Below are 9,279 nucleotides of genomic sequence, written 5' to 3'. Positions count from 1 at the left end.
GGGGGAATGGGATAGACTGGTGACGGGTAGTAAGGAGGGCACGTATTGCATGGAGCACTGGGTGTTATACGCAACTAATGAAGCATCAAACTTTACATCGGAATCTGGGGATGTACTGCATGGTGATTAACATAATATAATAAAATAAAAAAAAAAGAACTGAACTATACATTTAAAAAAAAAAAAAGAATTTAGTGATTCATCCTTACCTATAACATCCAGTGCTCACCATAACAAGTGCCCTCCATAATACCCATCACCCATTTAGCCCATCTCCCACTATTTTTAAATGTGTTGGATAAATGACCAGAGTTTTGGTTCAAACAAGAAGGTTCCTGAGAAACCTTCTATTCTGGTGAACCTCCTACTATGAGGAACTTTCTACTATTGGTGGGAAAATTACTGGTGAAACCAATCAATGTGGCCTAGTTTAGAACAGGCTAAGAAAATCAAAGTCCAGGGCTCTTAAAATCTGAGAAACAGTTTTAAGAAAGGGACAGGAAACTCCAACCCACCTGAGATTCCACTGTCGAGGGCACAGAGGTGACTTCAACCTCGAAACTTTCTCCCTGGGTCTGATCAGCATCCTGAGAAAGCAAAACTGAGAAAGGAAAAGAGCCATGAGGTTTACAGCTCACCAACTAGAAAAGTGGCTTGCAGAGCTGCTGAACACGGCTCCTCTCTCAAAACCTTCACAGGGAGGGACACTTAGAGCAACTCCGAGCAGCAGGAGCCTCCTTAACGACAAGGGGCTACAGTGCGCTGCTTTGGGCATTAATACTTCCCAACGTCCAGCACTGGTCCAAAAGCACAGATCTACTGGCCACTCCTCTGTTCAAAAATCCTCAAAACTTCCCCACTGATAAGAAAGAAAAATCCAAGCACTTCCCCACGGACTTCAAGATCCTTCCCAACCCGTCCATCGTTGCTTTTCTAAGTATCATCTCCCTCTAAATACCCTTCTTCATCCACTGCACACACCCACCCACAGAGCCCCAGTTGAGTTCTTTGACCATACGTCCCACTTGGTGAAAAACCAATATCCTTCTGGACCCGTTCAGGTGAGGTTTTCTCAAACACTCTTAATGAGAAGAAAGCTTCCACTTCCCTGTACTCTTTCCAAAGCCTGTTTTTATCTCTACTCGGATATTGATATCAGACTGCCTCCTGTTATATTTATTTATATAATTATCTCCCTCAATTGAATATTAGTATGAATAAATGGGTAGAAACTATCTGGTTCATTTTTTTTTTCTATCTGGTAAAGTGTTAAGCATAACATCCTGCCAGGTTGCTAGATTGCCAACAATACTGGCTGAATTTGAGGTATTAAAAATATGAACCAGGAATTAAGGCAAATGAATTGTTGTCTTTGTATTATTTCCCAACTTTTTATCATGAATATTGAACACCCATATATCCACCACCTGTATTCAATGTTAACATTTGCCATATTTGCTTCATCTATCTATATATTTTTTTAACCATTTCAAAGTTCCAGACATCATGATACTTCATCCCTAAATACTTCAAATAAGGATCTTCTGCATAACCACAATACCATTTATCACACCTAAGCAAGTTAACAGTTCATATTCAGATTTCCTCAACTCTTCTCAAACTGTCTTTTATTCTGGATTTATTCCAACCCAGGAGCCAACCAAGGTTCACACATTCAAAGTGCTTGTTATCTCCAGTCTCTCTAGAATAGTACTTCCCCTTTTTCTCTTGACATTGGCTTTTTAAGAGACCGACAGTCTGATTGTGCTAGGGTTTACCTTACTTCTCTAACTTGTATTTTCTTTAAACCAGAAGTTCAGTCTTTAAGCTCAATTTAGGATCAGGTTAAATATTTTGGCAGGAATTCTTCATGGGTGATATCTTGTGCTTTATATTACACTACCCAGAAGATACAAAATAGGAGATTATCCCATCACTGACACACTTGGTTAAGGCAATGACTACCAGGGGCACCTGGGTGGCTCAGTTGGCTAAGCGTTTGCCTTTGGCTCAGGTCATGATCCCAGGGTCCTGGAATCAAGTCCTGCATTGGGCTCCCTGCTCACTGGGGAGTCTGCTTCTCCCTCTCCCTCCCAAGTAAACAAATAAAATATTTTAAAAAAGACAGTGACCACCAGATATCGCCATTGGAAAACAATGTTCTTTCCTTGGCATTCTGCAAGTAACTTATGGGGGCAATACTTTGGCACCCTGTGAACACCCTGTTCCCCATTAACTTTTCAATTATTTCATTTATAGTAAAATATTCTATTGTTCCTTCTATTCTTTTTATTGGAAGATATTTTCTGCAAAAAGCTTTCCCTCAACAACTGAAAATGATGTAAAATGCAAGGTAAGTGCATTCTTCATTCCCATAATAATTTATTTTCAAAGAAAGAAATCAGTGTATGAATCACCACCACTGGTAAATGAGTTTTTCCCCTTCCTCTATTTTGTGTCATCATGAACTTCTGGAATTTTATTTATTCAAGGTGTTACAATCAATCTGGATACTTAACAGTCCTAAGTTTGTCCAAACTTGGCATCCTGCTCATACATGTCCATTAGCCTTTGCACCCTTCCTTGCTTTCTAGCACAAGATACTCCAGGCTCACCTGGTACTTTCCCTGCTGCCTTCTCCTTCTGACCTAGCCACCAAATGGTGGCTAGGTCAGAAGCACAGGTCTCTCATTTGACTCACATTTCCTCACTGTAAAATAAAGAAAATTAGGCAAGTCTTCCCTGCCCCACACCCCCATGGGGAAAATGAAAAGAAATAACATATACAGTCATGACACTTCGATAGTAGGGTAGGTTGAATTCACCACTACTATTCAGGAAACCCAAGGCCAGAAGCCATAATCAAGAACTCCAGAGTCCTTTTGCCCAATTGCCTCAAGGGATGCTTCTGCTCAGGTGTGTACCTTCCTTCTCACACGAGAGGATGCTGCTTTTCCTCCTTCCCGCCAACCAGTCTATTCTCACCTTCTCCTTCAAACATCTTAGTCACATCCTCCCACAGGGATGCCCCCTCCTTGGCCTTCTTCGGATGGCACAACTTCACCCAGGTGCTGGCCTCCATGGGCAGGGTGATCAGAAGCTGCTGGAGCATGTTGACTTCAGCACTCCTTTCTGGAGCTCTCTGCCTCGGCCCACAAGGCAGAAGGTCCTATTCGGGCTTGGCCACTTTCGATAAGCAAACTGCTGGAAACTCGGGCGCACCCAGGGAACATACAGTACCAAAATCCAGAATCTGGATCTTTTAACGTCTAGGCTCCCAAGGAGCATCTCGTCTTGAGCTCCATCTGTCTCCTTAGCAGGCAGCTGGAGGCTCCGGGTTTCTAGGCAGCCACCTCTCTACAGCCCCCTGGTGATGCTGGACAGAAAACATTAGTCAGCAAAATGATCTAGAAAGCTCAGTCGCACAGTCAGAATTCTAGAACTGACACCAGTGAATATTTTTTACAAAAGGTACGTGGAGACGGTGGATATACACAGCCCACGCGGTCCAAACCACTGCGCTGGTGTCACAAAGCACAAAGAGCTGAATAGCCCAATTCTTTGTTGTAGGTAGTACGACATTTAAACTAGTCTTGAGATTTGGAATCCCAAAGGCGCTGGGTTTGAATCCTAGCTCCTTCGCTTCGCTTGGCCGTGGCAAATCACGGAACCCCTCCAATCCCGTCTCCTCCTCCCGCAACCGAGACAATAAACCTTTCTCCAGGCGAGGACCTCGCCGCAGTCTTTGTCCGAATGCGACCCCGGGCGGTTGGGCGCACCACGCGCCACTGGGGGACCCCAGGCGGGGCGGAGCCAGAGCTTCCCGTCGCCCCCACCCCAGACCTCGCACGGCTCCCGGCTCACCCCGCAGGCCGGCTCGCCCCACTCGCCCGCCCCCTCGCCCCCGCGGCCGGCCGCCCTCCGCGCAGCGCCGAGACGCTCCCACGTAGCGCAGCCGTGGCCGGTGCGCCTGCGCGGCAGCGGCCTCCGCGCGTGCTTCCCGGCGTCCTCCGGGGCAGTCTCCGGCTCGCGGCGCCTCCTGGGATGCTAGCCCGGCGGCCCCGTCGCTCCGGGCTCGCTGCCGCCCGGGATCCCACCCGCGGGGGACGCAGCCTCACTCCTGCGGGAGCCGACGGAGCCGGTGCTCTTGTGCCCACCCGAGCCCCTGAATAGAGCCGTCTCCCCTCTGCCGGCAAGAGGCCAGTGATGTTTCCATGGGGAGATTGGAAACGCGTGACAAAAGGGAAACATCTGTATCTCTTTTTTGCCCAAACAACATTGCTATAAACGAATCCATAGCACTTTACTTCATATGTAGGTGGAAAAGACTGAAAATGGAATGGAATCCTGTGTTTTATTAAAATACCATGATCGGGTTGTTTTTTGTGCTAGCATTCAATAAATTCTTGTTAGTTGCCTTCCTTGTATTTCTGAAATGCCAGAAAATACACAAAAAATAATTACCTAGAAGCTCATCAAGCAGAGGTAAGCATTGCTAACATTTGGTGCAGACTTACACATCCACCCCACCCCCCATCCACACACACATCCTGTTTTTTCATGCATTTTTTATGTATTTTCTGCAAAAATGATTATATTGTAATGCACTTTTACTGGTGGGTTTGTCTCCTCAACAAAATAGGAGTAAATCATTCCAAATACACTTCTATGTCAATAACTTACAAAAACAATTTAGAAAATAGAATGAAACTATGCAGTTGCTAGCAGCTGTGGACTGAATCTTTGTGTCTCCCCACCCACCTCTGCAATTTCATATGTTGAAGCCCTAACGCCCTAGTGTAGCTGTATTTGGAGTGAGGAAGTAATTATGGTTAAATGAAGCCATAAGGGTGGGGCCCTGGTCCTACAGGATTAGTGTCCTTATAAGAAGAGACACCAGAGGGCTCACTCACTCTCTGAAGGTGCAGGCACTGAGGAAAGATCACCTGAGAATTTAGCAAGAAGGTTCTCTACATGGCAGAAAGAGATCTCATCCTAAACTGACCCTGCCAGACCTTGATCTGGAACTTCTAGCTTCACAAATGTGAGAAAATAAACTTCTGTTGTTTAAGCCACCCGGTCTATGATATTTACTTTTAACAGCCTAAGGAGATTAACGCACTTGGCATACAGTATTTACAGAGCATGAGGCTTCGTTCTCAGTGCATTACATATTTTAACCTATTTAGTCCTCATAAAACCCCCTGAGGTGATGGCCAGTTTGCAGATAAGAAAACAGGTTTGGGGGCACCTGGGTGGCACAGCGGTTAAGTGTCTGCCTTCGGCTCAGGGCGTGATCCCGGCATTATGGGATCGAGCCCCACATCAGGCTCTTCTGCTATGAGCCTGCTTCTTCCTCTCCCACTCCCCCTGCTTGTGTTCCCTCTCTCGCTGGCTGTCTCTATCTCTGTCAAATAAATAAATGAAATCTTAAAAAAAAAAAAAAAAGAAAACAGGTTTGGAAAAGTTAAGTAACTTGCCCTGCATTATACAGTTTGCAGGTGGTAAATCCAGGCAGTCTATGCTCCCATTCACTGCCTAACAAAAAAAACACTGCATGGAAATAGAGTAAATTATTAATGGTAGGTAGTGGATGCACACTGTAAAATTACAACTTTTCTGTATGTTTGAATACTTTCATAATAAAATATTGGAAAATATTGTTAAGAATAAACAAAAATTATGTGGGTCATTATAAATAAAACTATAAAAGTTACTGATTTAAATGGAGAGAATAGTGACAAGCACCATATTCATGGATTGAAATAGAGCATTCTAAATATGTCACTTTTCCTCCACTTTAATACTCCTCCATTAAATCTCAAATTTTCTTTTTTTATTCAATTAAATGATTCTAAAGTTTACTTGGAATGGTAGGTGTTCTAGAATGGCCAATAAAATTGTGCAGCAATAATAAAGTCAGACTTGCTCTACCAATATAAGATATAATCTTGTGGGGCGCCTGGGTGGCACAGCGGTTAGGCGTCTGCCTTCAGCTCAGGGCGTGATCCCGGCGTCACGGGATCGAGCCCCACATCAGGCTCCTTCACTATGAGCCTGCTTCTTCCTCTCCCACTCCCCCTGCTTGTGTTCCCTCTCTCGCTGGCTGTCTCTATCTCTGTCGAATAAATAAATAAAATCTTAAAAAAAAAAAAAAAAGATATAATCTTGTATTATAGAGGGACAATAATCAAGATAAAACTAGTGCCAAAATACACTCATTATTTAGTGACATGATTTTGGAAGCCCAGAAACAGACCTGATAATTTATTTAAATTTAATATACTATAAAAGTGACATTTCAGATTAGTGGGGTAATGATGGATTGTTCAATAAGTGGCATTACATCACTAGTTAGCCATTTAGGGGAACTGTATTAGTCTGCTTGGGCTGCTACAACAAAATACTATAGACTGGATGACTTAAACAGCAGAAATTTATTCTCTCACTGTTTTGGAGATTGGGAAGTCCAAAGTCAAGGTGCTGGCAACGTAGGTTGCAATCTGAGGCCTCTTCTCCTGGTTTGTAGGTGGGTGCACTGTGTGCTCACATGACCTCTTCTTGTGTGTGTGTGGGAAGGGAGAAGGAGCTCTTTGGTATCTTCTAATAAAGATACTAATCCTATCCTTATGATCTCATTCAACCTTAAACACTTCCATAAAGGCCCTATCTCCAAATATAGTCACTTTGAGGTTTCACCATGAATTTGAATTTGGCTGGGACACCACTCAATCTATAACAGGAACACATAAAATGGGGTTTCTACTACACATGTTATACGTCATGTAATTTCGGGAAAGTTAAGATTCGCTTTAAAGCAAAAGCAAAGCTATTGAAATATTCAAAGAAAGGTGACTCTATACATAGTTTTGTGATTAAGCCTCTTTTATTTGCAACTAACAAGTTCACCAGAATTGCTTTCTAATTTAAAAGGATGATGGTGGTGATGGTGGTGGTGATAATAATTGGGAGGATTCTGGAGTCTTTGGGAATCCAAGGAAGAAGTGATTAGCTCAGTCTGTGGAAGGTTAGGGACCAGTGTATCTGGCTGGTGCCCAACGGGATGCCCTCGACACTCTATACCACCACCCTTAATATGGTTCAGTTTTAGCAACTACCAGTGTCTGTTGCTCAATTCAAAATTCTAGATCTTGGCAAGATCATTTAATCACTGAGCTGTGACCAGGTGGGCAGGCAGTGTCCTAGTAGACCTGGTTTCTGGGTACTCACCCCCTGAGTAGGGGGCAGTTCTAACAAAGGAGAAGTGTTCCAGACTGAGAAAAAATATGTATGTTCCTTGAATCATTTAATGACACAAGAAACTTTAATGCTAAAACATGATTTTTTTAAGTACAAAAAAAGAACAAATAGATAAATTTGTGACTATTTCAAATATTCTAAATAAAATATTAGCAAATAAAGCCAGCAATGCATTAAAGACATAATATATATGATCAAGCAAGGTCAAGAGCAAAACCATATGATCAAAAGGCATTAATAACCTCTAGCAGTCATTACTAATATACCTTCATTTGCTTAACAAGTAGTTACAGAGCACTTACTCTTTGTCAACTATTGTTCTAGTTAATATACTGAAAACTCAAGGTAAAATGAGACTAGAAGGAAACTACTTGAATATTTAAAAAAGACTATTTACAAAAGACCATAGCAAATAGTATTCTAAAATGATGCAACACTAAAACCATTTTGATCAAAATCAGAAATTTGCCAGCACGTTTTTAACATTGTCTTGGAGGATATATTAAATACAATAATATAAGGAAGCTAGCAAACATACTGGAAAAGAACAGTTAGAGCTATATATATCCTTTTGCTGATAATGTAGGATAGACCATCTAGAAAAACCCAAGTCTTTGAATAAAAACTACTAAAATAAATAGGTGACTTTCATGTGAGGGACTTGCCTCACACACAATAAATATCTTTCTTGTTCTAGAAATGAGCATCTAGGGGTGCCTGGACGGCTCAGTTGGTTAAGCGACCGATGCTTGATTTCAGCTCAGGTCATGATCTCAGGGTCCTGGGATCAAGCCCCGGGTTGGGCTCTGTGCTCAGGCAAAGTCTTCTTGTCCCTCCCCTTCTGCTCCACCCCCCTGCTCATGCTCTCGCTCTCTAAAATAAATAAATAAGTAAAATCTTTTAAAATAAGAAAGAAAGTAATGAGCATCAAGAATGAAATGTAGATTGGGGGGAGTTAAGATGGTGGGGGAGTAGGGGACCCCTTTTTCAGCCGGTCCCCTGAGTCGAGTTGGATAGGTACCTGACCAGCCTGAACATCCATGGAATCAGCCTGAGACGCAGGAAGATACATCTGGATCTCTACAAATGAACATCTCCAGTGCTGAGTATTGAGGTAGGAAGCGGGGAGCCGTGAAACCGCACACAGATATCGGAAGATAAATGGAAGGGGGAGGGAGCCGCTGCGGTCGGGCGCTGGGAAGCGGTAGCCACCTGCGCGGGGGAGCAGGCGGACTCCCGGACGGACACCTGCGAGACAGCAGACTGAGACTGTGAGCTGGGAGCACGCGCCACCAGGCATCTCACGGAACTCCAGAGTTCCGGTGCGCTCACTGGATCCAGACTGAGACCGGGAGCTCTGGGAGCACATGGGGGGTGGCGGGCGGCTGGCGGTGTTAGAAACACAAAGGACAAAATTGGCAGAGAAGAAGTCAAAATGTCTCTCTTCACAGATGACATGATACTCTATGTGGAAAACCCAAAAGAATCCACTCCCAAACTATTAGAAGTTATAGAGCAATTCAGTAATGTGGCGGGATATAAAATCAATGCTCAGTAGTCAGCTGCATTTCTATACATGAATAACGAGACTGAAGAAAGAGAAATTAGGGAATCCATCCCGTTTACAATAGCACCAAAAACCATACGTTACCTTGGAATTAACTTAACCAGAGACGTAAAGGGCCTATATCCTAGAAACTATAGATCACTTTTGAAAGATATTGAGGAAGACTTAAAAAGATGGAAAAATATTCCATGCTCATGGATAGGAAGAATTAACATAGTTAAAATGTCCATACTACCCAGAGCAATCTACACTTTCAATGCTATCCCGATCAAAATACCGAGGACATTTTTCAAAGAACTGGAACAAATAGTCCTTAAATTTGTATGGAACCAGAAAAGGCCCCGAATCTCCAAGGAACTGTTGAAAAGGAAAAACAAAGCTGGGGGCATCACAATGCCGGATTTCGAGCTGTACTACAAAGCTGTGATCACAAAGACAGCATGGTACTGGCA

General features: G+C 43.3%; 1 protein-coding gene across 8 annotated transcripts in view; it reads right to left on the bottom strand.

Moving 5' to 3' along the window:
• The window catches only part of LOC100469722 (zinc finger protein 69 homolog), a 36,140-nt gene extending 32,169 nt beyond the window's left edge, over positions 1-3,971 (bottom strand). For 2 of the 8 annotated variants that reach the window (XM_034650050.1, XM_034650054.1), the window contains exons 1-3: positions 2,986-3,920; positions 2,616-2,710; positions 516-601 (exon numbers count right to left, since the gene is read on the bottom strand). The gene's annotated coding sequence lies outside the window, so the exon portion shown is untranslated. Of the gene's footprint in view, positions 1-515; positions 602-2,615; positions 2,711-2,985 lie in introns of all 8 variants that reach the window. The other 6 variants (XM_034650060.1, XM_034650065.1, XM_034650058.1 and 3 more) reach the window with 4 other exon arrangements.
• Between the last annotated feature and the right edge of the window lie 5,308 nt (positions 3,972-9,279).

This window comes from Ailuropoda melanoleuca, chromosome 2, assembly GCF_002007445.2.
Source record: "Ailuropoda melanoleuca isolate Jingjing chromosome 2, ASM200744v2, whole genome shotgun sequence".
Taxonomy (NCBI): domain Eukaryota; kingdom Metazoa; phylum Chordata; class Mammalia; order Carnivora; family Ursidae; genus Ailuropoda; species Ailuropoda melanoleuca.
Note: the sequence above shows the minus strand (reverse complement) of the source record. Positions and strands in the feature narration are given on the sequence as shown.